This window comes from Epinephelus fuscoguttatus, linkage group LG8, assembly GCF_011397635.1.
Source record: "Epinephelus fuscoguttatus linkage group LG8, E.fuscoguttatus.final_Chr_v1".
Lineage (NCBI taxonomy): Eukaryota > Metazoa > Chordata > Actinopteri > Perciformes > Serranidae > Epinephelus > Epinephelus fuscoguttatus.
The window spans coordinates 28029857-28045647 of NC_064759.1; the positions used below are offsets into that span (position 1 = coordinate 28029857).

The 15791-nt window shown below is 41.0% G+C and overlaps 1 pseudogene; it reads left to right on the plus strand.

Annotated features, from left to right (window-relative positions):
- LOC125893873 (uncharacterized) overlaps positions 1-14663 on the plus strand; it is a 102765-nt pseudogene extending 88102 nt beyond the window's left edge.
- Positions 14664-15791: the final 1128 nt, after the last annotated feature.

A 15791-nucleotide genomic window follows, 5' to 3' on the forward strand; every position in this document is an offset into this window, starting at 1 on the left:
TTAAAGACTGGCTTTTTGATTAAAAAGACAAAATTTAAAGAGGCAACAGACAGCATCTTTTCTTAAATATATATGAAAATAATGTGGGTTGCACAGGGTAGTGGCCACAGTAAAATCCGACTATCAGCATTTACATAGGTTAGGCTTAGTGGCTTTGCAATCTTTGTAATAAGCTTCTGCCACCAGTGCAGAAGTTTCGCAAAGAAAATCTGCTTTACGGCAGGAAACATGTCATCTATTGCGAAACTGGTCAGTCAGCCAATCAGGGACTGGAGCTGGACCTTATGAGGGGTTGGGCATAAGATAGTTGAGTCACAAGCACAATGGCAGACGGACAAAGTTTGGAGACAAGTGAAAAACGGCCTAGCAAAACAAAACAAGCTCCTCTGTCTGAGGGGGCAAAGAAGAGCAAAAAGGAGAGTGATAAAAGAAGAGGAAAAACAAGAGTAAACCTCAGTCAGGCGTTCAAGAGATGGAGGGATCTCCATGACCAAAGAGGCTTCAAAACCCATGTCCAGCTAGCTTTCTTTCTAATGGATCAGTAAGTAACATGGCTAAATGTTAGCTAGACGAGAGAGGACTGTACTGTCCTGGCTGCTAGTTAACTCCTAGCTGGCCAGCATCGCAAATTGCAACCAGGGACCGGGTAGCGAGTGTTGGTCGGCTGACATCCTCGTTGCCATTCTACGGCAGCCCCTGGACAGTGATATCCCCCTCCCTTCTGTTCTCTTCTCACGGTGGCAGCTATCGATGGGCATTGCCCAGCTAAGTTACGCCCAGCTAAGTGAACACTTGACTTTGTTTCCTATTCAATTTGAGCTCCAACCGGCCGCATCGTTTCCATACGGTACCGTTTATTCTAGAATTGGGACTGTTTACATATTGGTGCATATTGGTATAATTCCACTTTAGAACATGGCACTCTTAAATACTTGATTCCGATTGGTCAATCAACAAAATTCTGGGGTGTTTATTTCTTGAGATATCACCGCTGCTCTGCTGCTCCATTGCTAGGGTCGGCATAGCAACGGCCTTAGACTGAGGAGCATCAAAATCAGTTAATGTTAATCCACACAGCTCTCCCAAGCTGGCCTGGAGAGCAGGGAGATCATGTCGGTCACTGGCCATAAATGTGAGGGCAGCATTCGCAGCTACTGGGCACCTAGTCTCTACATACAGACTCTACATTCAGTGAATGTAGAGTCTGTAGGCAAACCCCGGAGATCTTCCATCCGGAAGAAGAGCGGAAGAGCCCTGGTTTCTTGGGCTCTTCCCCTGAAACTTTGCCATGTTATACATCAAGGCAGGGTCAAACTGTGCTCCATAGCTCTCATCCAGGCTCTGCTTCAGAAATGTCTGCTTGAATTGTGGGAACAGTTGAGAATCTAGCAATGCAACAAACAGCAGCCTTTTGTGATCGTAACCTTGATGCTGACTGAACTGTACATATAAGATCTTATTTTGTAAGATTCCAGAGAGCACATCAGCAAAGTCAAAAATACCAATGAAGGCAAAAAGAAAAAAAAAAAGAAGAAGACGTCAAAGCTTCTCAAATGTGATAAGTGTCCTGATGCACAGTGTACTGACTCTTTTGTCATGGACCGCAAACACCAGCCTGGAGTTAAAGTTCCACCTCACCTGAGAGACTCGTGGCAGCCTTCTCTCGCAAAACTCATTCAGTAATTTGGTGCACATGTAAAAACATGTAAAATACGCAGACAATCCTCCCAGATTTGAAAAAAAAAAACTTGCAATCTTTAATTTTTGATGTTCCCTGGAACATCACAAGATTTAATGGATGTGCATAACAGTGCATAAAAAGAGCCTGGGGGATCGATTCTTTAACACAAGCCTGTACTCCATCCAGTCCTGATGTCATTACAGCAGCTCCAAGCTACTAACCTTGTTTTGCAATCGTAGCTGTCCAACACTTTGAGCACTAAAGCAGCCAGTTGGGCTCAGTTTTTATCTGTTACATCCTCAGACTTTAAAAATCTCTCTTTCACACCCATTTCAGTAACGTACCTGATGACAATTGACAGCTGAACGGTATTGCTGGGGTCGGTATTCTCATCAACTATAACTGCCACAAACTCTTTTTTGATGAGATCTTTAAGCATCAGAACAGAGATGGAGATATTTCTTGCAATCCCAAAAAGATGACACAATCAATAAGGCGCTTCAGTAGGTCAAGTTTTTTTCCTAACTGGTTGTGCAGGCTTGTCTCCCATCTCCGCTGCTCATCAAGTTTTAAATTCACCCTGGACTCACCAAACATCTCACCTAACTCACCTAACCCCTAACCCTAACCCTGAGGCCTGATGTTTGATGGCTGCCTTGGTGAAGCTGTTGAGGCTGCTAAACTAGTGCTTTTCCAGGTATCCTCATTAGTATTAAAAAGTCAACAGATCCAGCAAAATAGCTTTTTCCACTCTGTGCTAACTGTAAGCCACTCAAGGCGGTTGTAGTTGCTCTGGGTGAACGACTACACAAAACTTACCTTGATAAGTTCATCCAGTTTAAGTGTAGGTGTTCCTCTAATAATTATTTCCTTCTGTTCTCCAAATGGTTGCCTTGAAAAAGGGACTTGAAGTAGGTCGACAACAAGATCAGAGGTGGCTGTGAATGCAGTGTCCATTGTGTTTTCTTTCAGCATGTAGCTAGTTCATTCACAACCCACCACGTCAAGCTCAAAGTTGATGACACCACCAATGGCTAGCGCAGTGATACATCACAGCAGGGGCGTAGTGGACGTGGGGTACATGTCTCCCACAGCTGCTGTATCTGTCCCCTATGTCCCCATACTGTAAATCAAGCTTATTTTTCCAAGTTGTCCCGAATGTACAATGAGTGGGTGGGCATGGTGCGCACTTGCTGCTTCTTTTGTTGCAGCGCATTGTCTTTTGCACAGTCAAACACTGTTAATTTGCACAAATGGCCACACTGTTGTAACTTAAAGCAGTTTGAAGATGTGAAGTGTTTCCCTTTGAACAAATGTGAATGAATTCGGTGGCTGGTGAGACTTTCACAAACTGAATGTGGCATTTTATTTTATGAGTTTGTTTTCTTGAGCAACACTGAGCTAACTGAGGGACAAAACCAAAGAAAATAAAATGCTGCAGTCAAATTGTGAAGCCTGAGCTTCATTCATGTTATTATCGTGATAATCCCACACACAAGAACACAGACATACACAGAACTCACCTCACAGCGATGCATAAAAACCCCAAAAATCAAAATATCAGGTGGTGTCAGTAGCAAATGGAGCCTAATTGTTGGAAACAGATTAAATGTTCATTTAAGAGACCTGTCTTAATCGATGGATTCATTGGTAGAATACTCATTTACTAGAATAATCAATAGCTGTAGCCTTAGTGGCATATTAAATCTCACAATATTTGATAATATCTATTTTTTAAATACATTTACTGAATGCTTCTCACATAAAAAGCATGCAGATCAACACAGTGGAACCACTAACACCCATATTTTCTTTGTGGCCAGGATGCTCAGAGCAGAGGATCCACTGTCTGCTAGATTGCTGTCACTACACAAGGATCAGTGAGTCATGATCCTGGGTTTATTTGCATTCTCTTATCCTATGGACATTGTTTGGAATTTTCTCTTTGTGTCCCTTGTTTCATGTTCTCCATTTACGTTTAATCTGTTTCCTGTTTTATTTTGTAGATTATCTCCTCATGTCTCATGTCTGATTTTACTTCCTGTGTTTTTCTGCCTATTTTCTGTCACACCTGTCTCGTTAGTCTCTCTGTTCCCAAAGTCTTTCCTTCACACCTGTTCTGTATTAGTCTTGCTTGCTCCACCCTAGTGTTCCCCTCCACACCCTTGTTGTTAGCCAATTTCCATTTCCCTCTTTTGCCCTTGTCTTCCTAATCAAGCTGTGTCTCATTCATGGTTAGTCTTCTGTGTATCTATATACCTGTGTGTTTCCATTTGTTCTTTGTCAGTTCACCTGTGTTCATCCTGTGTTATTACTGTGCTAACCCATGTGTTCTTGGTGTCCTTACCTGCTCTGTTTCCTGCCGATTCCCTGGGGGCACCGCCGGAAGTGAAGGGGTTGAGCAATCCCTGAGGCCCCTGCACTTCCATTAGTCGAAAAACTACGGGCAGTGCCTCCAGAGGTAAAGGAAGAAAAAAAAAATCCTTTTTTTTTTTTTTTTTTTCTTTTACCGATGGATTTCCAGATTACTGCTGCACTGATTCATTTTTTTTCAGTTTTCCAAATATTGTGATCATTTTATTTCTGGTGTTATAGCATCAGGTGGGAAATGTGTGCGTATCCCTAATGAGATCAGCCACACATATTATCCCTGCAGGATATAATCTGTAGCATTTAATTTACTCACTGTCATCCACAGTTTGGAGAATATTTCTCCTTACTCTTTGTGTTTTCACCATTTTCTCATCCGCTTCAGAAACTCTTCAGCCTCTTAAAAGCCCTCCTATCTACTCCTAATAGTTTTTCACCTTAGGAGCTCTCTTAAGATTTAAGATGCTTTGTGAATAACTTTTATTTTTACAGGAACCTTGTCTGAAATTCTAAGAAAACATCACAATTTGAAGAATTTTGTCACAAGGAGCAACTCTTTGTACTAGGAAGCTCTGTAAATATGACCCCTGCATCGGGCCCCTGGGGCACTCTGTTACCACTCATCAAAATCTGATTGGTTGATACTACAGTCATGCAAAGTTGTGATCCGTTTGCAGCTTTGGGCTTTGGCCTAACAATATGAAGAACACAGGTCCGAGGAGTTGTGATGCATTTAAATGACATAGAAAATCCATGCTGAGTCCCATGAGAAAATAACCATGTTTGTTTTCTGGATAAGCAGCCTACTGAGCAAGTAACTGAATACAGACACATTTCAGAGACACTTCAGTTTAACTATGAAAAACAAATTACGATTGTGATTTTGACAGAGCCAGCAGAGAAGGCCCTGATAGCCCTGACAGCCCACCACTGCCAATGCATCATGGGATACCTCTTGCCCTTGGTAGGCTGTAGTTAATGGTTAATGGCTAACGACAACAACAACTTCTTTCAACATGGATAAATAGTCACAGATGACATTCACTATTGAATTTATTGGTTTAATGAAGTCTCCAAAAAGACACTGCTTTTCAATGTTGGATTATGAAGCCTCTGAAAGGAATATGATCGCACCAGAGCCCTCGTTGGAAAGCTACAACAGAGATGAAGTGGCAGCCATCTGAAATGAGTTTTTGGTGCAATTACTCACGGAGATAGCAAGGTGCTTAATTTGATGTAGTATACAACATCAGCAGGACTTCGTACTCTCTGCTGCAGTCGCCGCAGCCTCACTGTTACTGTTATGTAACCGTGTGCAATTTATTGCTAATACAATAGATGTGAAAGCTGGTGATACAAGAAACTTGGACGCAATTGGAAGCAAGGACTTCAGGGTGAACCACGGCCAAAATGACAAACAGAACCTGCAAATCTTTCCCCAGAGTGCTGCCTTGGCCCCTCAAGCAAAAGCAGCAAGCAAAATTACAGTGCTAGGCCTGACTCCCTAAACTAAACAAAAACAAGAGAAAAATGTTTCAACAAAAATAGCAATTCACCCCTACAGCTTCATGAAAAGTTATCTAAAGTGCAATGCTATTTACATTATATATACAAGCGCGGTTAGCACAGAGCTGGGCTAGCGGGAAGCTAACACACATACTGAAAGACTAAACAGCAAACAATAAAGCTGGGGCCGTATTCACAAAGCTTCCTAACGCTCAGAGTTGCTCCTGATGACAAAATTCTTAGAATTTTTTTTAGAATTGTGACATTTACTCAGAATTCCCCCTTAAAGTTAAGACTAGGTCCTTGTTAAGATTAAAGTTATTCACAGAGCATCTTAGACCTTAAAGAGCTCCTAAGGTGAAAAACTGTTAGGAGCAGGGAGGAGGACTTTGAAGAGACTTAAGAGTTTCTTAATCAGAGGAGAAAATGGTGGAAACACAAAGAGGTCGAAGAAATGGTCTCTAAACACAAAATGACAGTGAGTAAATGAAATGCTACAGATGAGATTGTGCAAGGATAATGTTTGTAGTTGATTCTCATTTGGGATATGCAAAACAACGCTATAACGCCAGAAATAAAATAGTACTAAGAAAAACTGGAAAAATTCAACGGTGCAGCAGTGATGACTTCTGTCTGTCTCAACCTGAGATCAGCAGAGTGATCACACTAACAATGACAACACTTTGAATCTCATATTGTGATGCAGTTCATTTCATTTCCACTGGGTGTCCACACCTTGCAGGCTCACAAAAGGGTGTGTCTTTGACAACTAATCACATCTGTTAAAACAAAGCATCACACCTAGCAACAGGGTCATTCACGCCCTCTCAGTAAGATAAAAGTCTCTGTCCCTTCCTTAATCAGAGTTGCTCTGAGCACTTTCCTAAATCACTCCTAAGCTAGGACTCCTTACTAAAAGTTTTTAGGCTATGTTAGGAGCTCTCTTGGAGTAACACAGATTACAGTGGATGTTAAATAGGACAAGCCACTAGCTTCGCCAGTCCGGAGCAGCAGTGTCACACCACACTCCCCAAGCTCAGCCAATCCACAGCAGCGATGTCACGGATCAGTGCACCTGGAGGAAAACAAAAATCCTCACTAGAAACGAGAGTTCTCAAGCTCCTAAAACATCACTGCTGCCACACACAACAAAAGAGATACAATGAAAACTACGGCTGGCCCTAACAGTTACACACACTCTGTCTGTCTGTCCATCTGTCTGTCACTTTCACTCTCACTCTCTTGCACACAGTCCAGCACCAAAATAAGGCATCAAAATCTGCTGTGTGATTTAGACCAGTAAGAACTGGATCTATGTTGGATTTCAGTAGCCATCCCGACTAACTTTCCTCCGTATCCTTAGGAAACAGGTTGTAATCTGACAACAGGTGTCACACCTAGGATCTGTTACACAAACTTATTTTTTAGTTGGTTTTTTTTACTGTGCATCTGTGCTTATAAAGATGTGGTTAGGGTTACAAAAATATTAGAGTTATTGTAAATACACTGTGGTTAAGGTAGACTTAAAGTAGATCAGGTCAGGACACTAAAACTAAGGTGTGGCCCCGACACATGCAAACAGACAAAACGACATTGAAATGAAAAAAACATCATCAATTTCACAGCTTACGTACAAAATAATGAAACACACCACAAATACAGAACATACAACCGAAGGACACATACGCTCAGTTGCCATTCTGTTAGCTACAGCTATGACTAAAACTAATGCAGTCTAATACAACAGTTCTGCGATACCTCCATGCAACCTATGTTCAGGTTTTGTTGAAAGTGTTTTAGACGGGTGTTGATTCAACATGATCCTTTTGAAGACAGGCGTTTCTATGATTTTGTCCACACCGTTCATATCATTGAGGGCGGGCCAAATAAAGCAAACATCCGTCCCTACAGTTCACTACAGTTAAACACCACCATAAACTACATCCTCTAATGGGATCAATATTTGCAGTTTGATTTTCAAATGCAGACAGAGCAACATCCAGTCAGTAATTGCTCATTTATCCTTAAACTAATTCAGAGTTGTAGCATTTATCAATCTTAAGTTTGTTTTGTCACATATACGTATGTCTTTTCAAACTCCTTGCACCAGAGTTCATGCACTATATTTAGTTGTGCATTGTCTCGACTACCTGTCACATACGTCAACCATTATTTGAGCAAAGGGTGTGCCCTCTGGAAAAAGACACCATGGACAACAGTATCATATGATGAGACAGGCACATTGGGCATTAAAGCAGATACAAAAACAACACTTGTTTGAATAGACTGACAATTAGAGTGATAAACAGTTGCCTGTCATGCACTGCACAGTGACATAAAAGTTACTGCTCTCCAGGCACGCATGTAGATCGCAGCTGCTTCTAGGGAGTCAGAGAGCTTCCAGGTAGGTCCTTGGTGGAATTATTGATCATTCGTCTTTTATTCTCTAATAATTTCACTAAAAAAGGAAATCAGGTACCACTTTACATTACAGCTTGGTAAGTGTTAAAATAACAATATATAAATATAATGGGACCAACATACACTGATAATCAAGTGATACTGATGTTAATAATCATGTTAATTTTAGTCCAGTTTTTGTTCTTCCTATTTTTCTTTTCGATGCTTATTCATATTTGGGACCTTGATGTGTTGATCGTGATGTCTATAAGGACAGGTTAAATCTACTTTGTGTCAGTTGAATGTTTTGTCTGAAAATGCTCTAGGTGGGAGGGAGTTTATTTTGGAGAGAAAAAGACCCTGCATCATTTGGCATATAGATAGCATATAGACAAGCATTACTTTGATTATGAATTATTGAGGATTTAGAAGAAGGGTAGTAGGAAGAACTCTGTTGTCCTTGGTTCTGACGTTAAGCCATTTAAAAAGAGTCCAGACTAGGGCTTTAATTATACATTATTCGGATATGCACAGATGATGTGCTCTGAACAGATATATAAAAAAAAAACCAAAAACAAAAAAAACATGAGAATTTTTGCAGTAATGTTCCTGCTCCACCAACACTTCCAGTCTTCCCATCGATTCCACACAATTTACCACAAACCAAACACCATTTCTTTTCAGAGTCATAACTCTGAAACACATAGTCATATTTAAACACAGAGTCACATCCTCAGTGCATTTTTATCAGGGTTTACTGGGTTAGTTATTAAGTGTGGGACTTATGTTCCACAGGTGTTATTTTTACATCACACCTCCCATATTAAAAATTGTCACAGTGCCTAACTTGACTGAAGACAGGAAACTAAGAAGCTGATGTTAGAGACTGTCTCATGTTTGCATGCCAACAGACCAGGGCAAGTTTTCAAGTTTTTCAATAGCTTTCTTATTCTTTAAATGTATATTTTGTTTAGACTTACTTTTCTTTGGTTGAAGGTGAGGTTCAAAAACAAATTCTCTTTTATTATTTGTTTAATTAAGGTGCATGGCTAAAATATTACTTTATTTAGTTTGCAGAAAAGATAAATGCATGAGGACTAAAAATCTGACGCACTTTCAGTATACCTCAAACACGAATAGGGATATTCCTTTGACACAAACACATGCAGATAAACAAGGTAGCTTTGCCTTACACCCCTAGTCGGGACATAAACTAGAGAGCAGACACCTGATGCTTGGACCCCTCGTTGTTTCATGGAAGGGGAAGATGTGAGGTGCCAGAAAGAAATCAGGTTTATTTGGACATATATGAAAAAGAATGGAAATGATAATATAAAGGTAGTGGTCAGGTGTGGCTGTCTTCCTGATCAGGTTAGTTTGGGTTAAAGGGATAGTGCACCCAAAAATGAAAATTCAGCCATTATCTACTCACCCATATGCCGATGGAGGCCCTGGTGAAGTTTTAGAGTCCTCACATCCCTTGCGGAGATTGGCGGGGGGAGCGGCTAGCACACCTAAGGCAGACAGCGCCCCAGACTAACATCCAAGAACACAAAATTGAAACCACAAAATATCTCCAACATGCCCATCCGTAGTGATCCAAGTGTCCTGAAGCTCCGACATAAAAAGTTGTTTTGAGAAACGTCATCTGAACTCTGTTTTTAGCCTCACTGTAGCCTGTAGCTCTGACTGCTTCTCTGTGCTCCGCGCTCACATGTGTGCGCTCAGGGTGATCGGTGATGCACGGTCTCTGAAGAGCAGCAGTCTCATCAGTAGTGATGTTCAGATTGTCAAGTGCAGGCATCGCCAATTCCCAGTCTGACCAGCAAAGACTTTCCTCATCCGTTGGCATTGCTGTGCATTTGAAACAACTACACCGGGTTTCCAGTGCTCGACTGCGGTATTCTGCGGCTGGCTGAGGGTTAGGCTCATGAGCTGTGGCGGCTGCTTCATCCAGTAGCCTGAGTTTCGCGTCCGTATACTCGGATCAAACAAATACGGCTCAACAAACATGATGTCACGTGATGTAAACATGAGTAAGCAAAGCTCATGCTTTCTCTTGTCTCGCACAAGCGCGCACACATGAGCACAGAGCACAGAGAAGCAGTAAGAGCTACAGGCTACACTGAGGCTAAAAACAGAGTTTTTCCAAACAGCTTTTTATGTGGGGGCTGCAGCACACATGGATCACTACGGATGGGCATGTTGGAAATATTTTGTGGATTCAATTTTGTGTTCTTGGATGTTAGTCTGGGGCGCCGTCTGCCATTAGGTGTGCTAGCCCCTCCCCCCGCCGATCTCCGCAAGGGATGTGAGGACTCTAAAACTTCACCAAGGCCTCGGTCGGCATATGGGTGAGTAGATAATGGCTGCATTTTCATTTTTGGGTGCACTATCCCTTTAAGAACATATCTGTACATTATGTATATGAATGTATATGCATGTGTAGAAATATATGTAGAGGCTTTAAAATAAAGGTTCAGTAAGATTATTTGAGTGTCAACTTGCTTCACAGAATGATGACTCGAGCTGTGGTCTTTGTCTGGTTGGCTGTTTTAGGACAGGCCAGTGGCCATTCTGGTGAGATTATTCTTTAAATTGGTTCAATGAAATTAATGATGATGATTTTTAGTATTTTACTACTGTAAAAGAGCAGTTCTGAAGTTCTATGTCCAGGGATCACAGTGAGAGTTTAATCAAGTAATGACAACCGTTTCTTTAATACCTTTGGTCGAATCATCTGTGACTTGCCTTCTTGAAACTACCTTCAATAACAAATGCTGTGACTTTGTCCAGGTACTAATATTGCTAGACATGGAAAAGCAACTCAGTCCTCCGTGGGGTGGGATGGCCCCCCTGAAAAGGCAATTGATGGAAATCAGGCAAGCATCTATGGACAAGGATCCTGCACCCACACACAAGGACAAAGAAAACCATGGTGGAGACTGGACCTCTTGAGAACTTATAAGATTAACACTGTCACCATCACCAACAGAGGAGATTGTTGCCATGATCGGCTTAATGGTGCTGAGATCCGCATTGGAAACTCCCTCAGTGACAATGGCAATGCTAATCCCAGGTAACTGCACTTTCTACCTTATATTTGGTTTGAACATTTTACACTGGTTGTGTATGTCACAGGAAATCAGTGCACTGGATATCTCACTGATTTTCTGACTGAAACCTATAGTTTTCACAGCAAAAGCATCATCACTATCCAAATACTACTGCTGGTGAGCACTATACATAGTTTTTATCTGGTAACATAGTTTTACACCCAATTCTGTTTCATTTTCCTTTTCTTCAGGTGTGCCTCTATTAATTCTATCCCAGCTGGGACCTCACAAACTTTTGTGTGTAATGAAATGGAGGGCCGGTATGTGAACATTGTGATTCCTGGAAGAATAGAATATCTGACACTGTGTGAGGTGGAAGTCACTGGTCAGCCTTCAGGAAACACTGCTCCAACTGGTGATTTGTACCACTCAAATTCTCCAATAACTTGCTAACTGCCTGTTCTTTAATGGCTTTGGTCAGATCAAACGTGCAAGACATCTGTGCCTTCTTGAAACTATCTTTAATAACAAATGCTGTAACTTTGTCCAGGTACTAATATTGCTAGACATGGAAAAGCAACTCAGTCCTCCGTGGGGTGGAATGGCCCCCCTGAAAAGGCAATTGATGGAAATCAGGCAAGCATCTATGGACAAGGATCCTGCACCCACACACAAGGACAAAGAAAACCATGGTGGAGACTGGACCTCCTGAGGACATATAAGATTAACACTGTCACCATCACCAACAGAGGAGATTGTTGCCATGATCGGCTTAATGGTGCTGAGATCCGCATTGGAAACTCCCTCAATGACAATGGCAATGCTAATCCCAGGTAACAGCACTTTCTATCTTATATTTGGTTTGAACATTTTTCATTGGTGTGTATGTCACAGGAAATCAGTGCACTGGATATCACACTAATTTTCTGACTGAAACCTATAGTTTTCACAGCAAAAGCATCATTACTATCCAAATACTGCTGGTGAGCACTATGCATAGTTTTTATCTGGTAACATAGTTTTACACCCAATTCTGTTTCATTTTCCTTTTCTTCAGGTGTGCCTCTATTAATTCTATCCCAGCTGGGACCTCACAAACTTTTGTGTGTAATGAAATGGAGGGCCGGTATGTGAACATTGTGATTCCTGGAAGAATAGAATATCTGACACTGTGTGAGGTGGAAGTCACTGGTCAGCCTTCAGGAAACACTGCTCCAACTGGTGATTTGTACCACTCAAATTCTCCAATAACTTGCTAACTGCCTGTTCTTTAATGGCTTTGGTCAGATCAAAACGTGCAAGACATCTGTGCCTTCTTGAAACTATCTTTAATAACAAATGCTGTAACTTTGTCCAGGTACTAATATTGCTAGACATGGAAAAGCAACTCAGTCCTCCGTGGGGTGGAATGGCCCCCCTGAAAAGGCAATTGATGGAAATCAGGCAAGCATCTATGGACAAGGATCCTGCACCCACACACAAGGACAAAGAAAACCATGGTGGAGACTGGACCTCCTGAGGACATATAAGATTAACACTGTCACCATCACCAACAGAGGAGATTGTTGCCATGATCGGCTTAATGGTGCTGAGATCCGCATTGAAACTCCCTCAATGACAATGGCAATGCTAATCCCAGGTAACAGCACTTTCTATCTTATATTTGGTTTGAACATTTTTCATTGGTGTGTATGTCACAGGAAATCAGTGCACTGGATATCACACTAATTTTCTGACTGAAACCTATAGTTTTCACAGCAAAAGCATCATTACTATCCAAATACTGCTGGTGAGCACTATGCATAGTTTTTATCTGGTAACATAGTTTTACACCCAATTCTGTTTCATTTTCCTTTTCTTCAGGTGTGCCTCTATTAATTCTATCCCAGCTGGGACCTCACAAACTTTTGTGTGTAATGAAATGGAGGGCCGGTATGTGAACATTGTGATTCCTGGAAGAATAGAATATCTGACACTGTGTGAGGTGGAAGTCACTGGTCAGCCTTCAGGAAACACTGCTCCAACTGGTGATTTGTACCACTCAAATTCTCCAATAACTTGCTAACTGCCTGTTCTTTAATGGCTTTGGTCAGATCAAAATGTGCAAGACATCTGTGCCTTCTTGAAACTATCTTTAATAACAAATGCTGTAACTTTGTCCAGGTGCTAATATTGCTAGACATGGAAAAGCAACTCAGTCCTCCGTGGGGTGGAATGGCCCCCCTGAAAAGGCAATTGATGGAAATCAGGCAAGCATCTATGGACAAGGATCCTGTACCCACACAAACCTTGACAGAAAACCATGGTGGAGACTGGACCTCCTGAGAACATATAAGATTAACACTGTCACCATCACCAACAGAGGAGATTGTTGCCACGATCGGCTTAATGGTGCTGAGATCCGCATTGGAAACTCCCTCAATGACAATGGCAATGCTAATCCCAGGTAACTGCACTTTCTGTCTTGTATGGTTTGAACATCTTACATTGATTGTATATGCCACAGGAAATCAGTGCACTGGATATCTACATATATTCCCCATAGAAAGCAATAGTTTTCACAGCAAATGCATCATCACTATTCAAATAAAACTACTGCTGAGAACTATGCATAGTTTATTATCTGGTAACATAGTTTTACACATAATTCTGTTTCATGTTCATTTTCTTCAGGTGTGCTGTTATCCAGTCTATCGCAGCTGGGACCTCCAAAACATTTATGTGTAATGGAATGCAGGGCCAGTATGTGAACGTTGTGATTCCTGGAAGACCAGAGTATCTGACACTGTGTGAGGTGGAAGTCACCGGGACAGATGAATCAGATGGTGTCATTGAATATGTGTGTAACTGAGTCTGAAATGATTCCGCCTTTTCACGTACACGTAATTTTGAAGCTGATCTTTGCTTGTTTCTGCTTCTTTTGCATATTTGAATATTAATATGGGCAATTCACCATTATAGCAAATTTATAATTTGCTTTACAGTACCGGAAATCAAACACACCTTGCGCCTGGATTTATGACAATGTTGTTGCTGAACAGTCATTTGAGGTCCTCTCACATGATATTAAATAACTCCTATGTTCCCATGTTTCTTGTTTATGTACTTGAGTGATGGTGACACCTGTCCCACATGCACACTAATTTAGCCTAAAGACTGTAAGCAGAGGAAAATAGTGAAGCTGACTCTGTCCAGATGTAATGCAACCTTACTGTTTGTTAACTCTCATTGCTCTCATTGACTTGTCTTTGGCTGTGCTATGTGAATTTGACATAGACAGCTTTTCAGAAAGTTTATAACATTCTCCATACTCTACATTCCCCATACTATACGACTAAAAAAAACCAAACAAATTTATAAGGGAGTCGGGAGACCTTCTGCCTGTTTGACAAAGAAGTATACTGTGGATGCTGTTAGGGTAATTGTAAAATTTGACATTTGAGATCATAGTGAAATCAGTTGACACTCTTAAGTCTCTCATGGATTCAGTTCTTGATGCTGTGCTACTGTCCTCTGAGAAAAGTCAGCAAAATAGCTCTCTTGGGTGCAAAGGTCTGAAATTGTGTGTTGTCATTATTCTTTGACCTGTTTCATAATTTTGATTCACTATCTACTACACTTGCAAAATAAAAATGACTTTTTAAAAGGCATTCATCTTTGTTTTGTTTATTTGCTCCCACATAAAAAGGGATATCATTTTGGGGTATTAAAAGCACAACATACAGACAACAACAACAACAACAACAACAATAGCATATACAGTAGCTTATCAGCTGTTTAAATGTTTTAGATAAGGAGTGTAATCTTTTTGTACCAGCAGTGTACCAGTACAGTGCCTACCAATATGTGTAGGTATTATTTATCTACTGGGTAGCTATTCTGTTACTATTACAGGGTACAGTATTACCATAATACTAAGCAAACATCTGGACGTTTCAAGGAAAATGGAGTGATGACTTCTGCATCACTTAACAATCTGATGCCATTTTGTTTCCAAATGACCTTATTACCAACAAACAGGCAAACTACATTCTTCCTTTATAATTTTTGGGTACCTAAAATAACTATGGGTTACATCTGTGCATGTATGGAACAAAGGTCAATGGAACAATGTTTTGTCCTGAATACTGTCAGCCTCTGAAGACTGTCTCAGCTGTTGTTCACCTTACTAGCAAACTTCATCACTGGATGCTTGTTTATGGACCTCGTGGCTCTGCCTTTTCTGTCAGGGCAAAATAGACTGCAAGGAAAAGTAGTTGATTTTTTTTTTTTTTTTTTTTACGTCAGGTTGTACTTATTAATACGAGAGGATTTTCAGATCCTGACTGATTTCAAAAATGACCACAGTCATAATGACAGATTTAACAGACTTTTAATATTCTAATCGTAAAAACGTGCACACCAGACACTTCAGTCAAGACGCAGGACCACACACTTGGCATTAATACTTAACAATTTCAGAATGGTGGTCCACCTGGCTCGGGGACCAAAAGTACTCATGCTGTTGGCAGCCGTGCTTCTGTTCTACACAGGTACCAACATCTGCTTAGTGACGCTTCCTGGTCAGCCCACTTTCAGTGGCTATTGCTGGCTTCTGATAAATATTCCATTGCTGTTCCTTTCACACTATATGATTTCAAGTCATAAATATCAAACATTTTTTATAATTCCAATTTGAAATGGAGGAGATTTCAATCCAGTCATTAAGACATTAAAGGGATAGTGCACCCAAAAATGAAATTGAGTCATTATCTACTCACCCATATGCCGAGGGAGGC